Here is a 3768-nt window from a genome sequence, read left to right as displayed (position 1 = left end):
ATCTCCGCAAGCCAAATCTGGGGATCGGTTTATATGGGGGCTATATTATGGACCGATGTTTACCAATTTTTGCATGGTTGTTAGAGACCATATACCAACACCCTGTACCAAAATTTCAGCCAGATCGGATGAAATATGCTTCTCTTAGAGGGTCCGCACCGTGGGGCAATGGTTAGCATGCCCGCCTTGCATACACAAGGTCGTGGATTCGATTCCTGCTTCGACCGAACACCAAAAAGTTTTTCAGCGGTGAATTATCCCACCTCAGTAATGCTGGTGACATTTCTGAGGGTTGCAAAGCTTTTGTAAGTGGTTTCACTACAATGTGGAACGCCGTTCTGACTCGGCTACAAAAAGGAAGTCCCTTGTCATTGAGCTTAACATGGAATCGGGCAGTACTTAGTGATAAGAGAGAAGTTCACCAATGTGGTATCACAATGGACTAAATAGTCTAAGTAAGCCTGTTACATCAAGCTGCCATCTAACCTAACCTAGTGGCTCCCCAAGCCAAATCTGGTGGTCCGTTTATATGGTGGCTATACGTAAAAGTGAATCGATATGGACCATTTGCATTACCGTCTGACCTACATAATTAACAACTACTTGTGCCAAGTTTCAAGTCGATAGCTTGTTTCGTTCGGACATGCTTAGATCGACTCAGAATTTCACCACGACCCAGAATATACACTACTTTATGGGGTCTTAGAGCAATATTTCGATTTGTTACAAACAGAATGACAATATTAATATACCCCCCATTCTATGATGGAGGGTAGGTTAGGTTAAAGTGGCAGCCCGATTAAGATTCAGGCTCACTTAGACTATTCAGTCCATTGTGATACCACATTAACTAAAAGTACCTATTACATATGGGCACTTCTAGTTTTAACCGTTGAACCTTCTCGATTATTTTCTTCTGTTGAACCAACCAGATTGTTCCAAAAACATTAGCAGACTGCTTAAGTTAACGTTTTCCAGGTCCGCCAGTAATCTGAAGCTATATGCCCCTAAAATTTGCTTACGCCTTACACAAAATGCAGGACACTCACACAAGAGGTGTTTTATTGATTCCTTTCCCTCCGCATCATGACAGCTCACACAATAGTCATTATACTTCGCACCAATAGCTTTTGCAAAATCGCCTATCAGGCAGCGACCCGTTATAGCAGATATCAGGAGTGATATCTGGCGTCTCGAGAACACTAGCATGGGGCCATATTTGCTTGGTGTCGTTACAACCCTTACAATTCTCCCATCGAACATTTGCAATCATGACAGCCTTCTCAAGCATTAAGAGCTTGCAGGTAGCCAGAGGCATACCAACAGATTCTAGTTCCCCTGGAATATGTAAGGTAGTTCCTAGCCTTGCTAGCTCATCTGCAGTTCCCCGGTATATTCCTATGGCCAGGCACCCATATTAGGTGAATATTGTGCTGCTCAGCTATCTCATTGAGAGATTTGCGGCAGTCGATGGCCGTTTTCGAGTTTAGGAACACAGAGCCCAAGGATTTTATTGCAGGTTGACTGTCTGAGTATATATTAATGCCAATATTGCTTGGAGCATTACTTCTCAGCCAATTCACCACTTCTCTTATTGCTAATATTTCAGATCTTTAGAATATACTCCGAAACCCACTTGGCCATCCAATTTGGAGCCATCAGTGTAGAAATCTAGATATCTTTTATTCCCCGGGGTCCGTGTACACCACACCTCACTGTTGGGAATTAGAGTCTCAAACTTATTGTCGAAAAGTCTCGCCAAAGTGTAATCCACTACGTTAGGCACATCTGGCATTATTTTGATGACCGAACTGTGACCGTAACTTTTTTCCGACCACAGTGATAGCTCGCGCAACCGCACAGCCGTTGTTGCAGCTGACTGTTTGGCCAAAATGTCTAAAGGCAATAGATGCAGTATGACATTAAGGGAATTTGTTCCTGTCTTGCTGAACGCACCTGAAACTTGTTGGCTGGTGAAGTGCCGGCCACCAGACTACAACACCATATAGCATTATAGGTCTAACCACTGCCGTGTATAGCCAATGTACAATTTTTGGTTTTAGTCCCCACTTTTTCCCTATTGCCTTTTTGCACGAGCATAAAGCTACCGTTGCTTTCCTCGCCCTTTCTTCAATATTAAACTTAAAGTTCAGCTTCCTGTCCAAAATAACGCCAAGGTATTTTGCACACTCACTAAAGGGAATTTCAATACCCCGTAAGGAAATGGGCCTAACCGTGGGAGTTTTGCGATCTTTGCAGTACAGGACTAGTTCTGTCTTTGCAGGATTTACCCCAAAACCATTATCTTTCGCCCATTTCTCAGTCATGGAGGGTATAAAAACGGGAAAATATTATACACAAATGAAGCATAAAGATGTACTAAATTCGTATTTCTCACAACATCCTTCATAATTTCCTTAAATTTCTAACTTTTACTACATATGCGTCCATCATGAACTTCGTATGTCACTAAATACATTCTTGCAATTTTGAACTACAATTTTTTCATTCAAATTACAAAATTTGTAAATGTCGATTTTGTACCCCTTCCCCATAGGATGTGGGTATAATAATTTTGTCTTTCAGTTTGTAAAACGCCGAAATATTGGTCTCAGACCCATAAAACATATATATGTATTCTGGCTCGTGCTGAAATTCAGAGTCAATCCAATGTCAATGTCCGTACGTCCTTCTGTTATAATCATGGTAACTTTAGAACGAAACAATCTATCAACTTGAAACTTAGTATAAGTAGCTGTTATCGGATCGTATTGCCAATGGTCCATATCGAACCACCACCAACCCCTAGATTTGATTCAGGAGCCTCTGGAAGGAGCAAAATATTATCCGATATCTTTGAAAATTGAAAATAAACCGATCCCCGTATAAACCGAGCCCCACACTGAAACAAATATTGTCGTGAGGTCAAAGATTTGATGTCCTTAAAATACGAATGCGAATTTTGCTTAGCATATAAGACGCATTTCTCTGATACAAAGATTTCTTCCTTGTCCAAAAGTAGATAAACTTTTCAATGGAAGATAACTTGGCTTGATGAAATCTTCTTTAAATTTGTATCTTGACGTGTTTAAAAAGGTAAATATTTTTCAACACTTTATTATAAAGATTTTTTACTGCAAACAAAGCTTAATTTCTATTTGTAGTCGAGCCTGCATTTGGAAATTTAAGTTGTCGTTAACTCGTTTTTAAAGGACTTTGATACCACATAAAAAAGATGAACAGAGAGCCCCATAGAAACCGACAACCCAAGATTTGATTTTTGGCATAAAAAAGCTAAATCACTTTCCACCTTCAATTCAAATTCGACTATTCGACTCTTTCTTTTAAAGTTCTATTAATCGAATTCGGTCAATTTGTCGCTTTCGATTAAAGTCAAAAGCCGATAATAAAACCATTTGTCGAATTTTTTACATATTTGGGAAAGTTTTTACAATTTAAAAATTTAAAGGATCCCGATTTCTACTTTTCCGATAAGTCGAATTTTGATATCGAGACTTTAGACTTTTTGATGAATTTTCAGCATAAAAAGACCTACATTTCATTTCTTTTTTAATTCAAATTCGAATTTTACTTTATCGCTAATATTCGATTAGTTGAATTGAAAAGTAAATTTTGATTAAAATCAAAAGTCGATTGTTCCATTTGTCTCGAGTTGCAAAAATCTAAGAGTCGATTTTGAAAATAATTACAATACGACTTGACGTTTTTTTTTCTCTAAAAAACGACTTCGATTAGGAAAATTATTCA

Source organism: Haematobia irritans, chromosome 5 (assembly GCF_050003625.1).
Source record: "Haematobia irritans isolate KBUSLIRL chromosome 5, ASM5000362v1, whole genome shotgun sequence".
Lineage (NCBI taxonomy): Eukaryota > Metazoa > Arthropoda > Insecta > Diptera > Muscidae > Haematobia > Haematobia irritans.
This window is presented reverse-complemented; position numbering follows the sequence as displayed.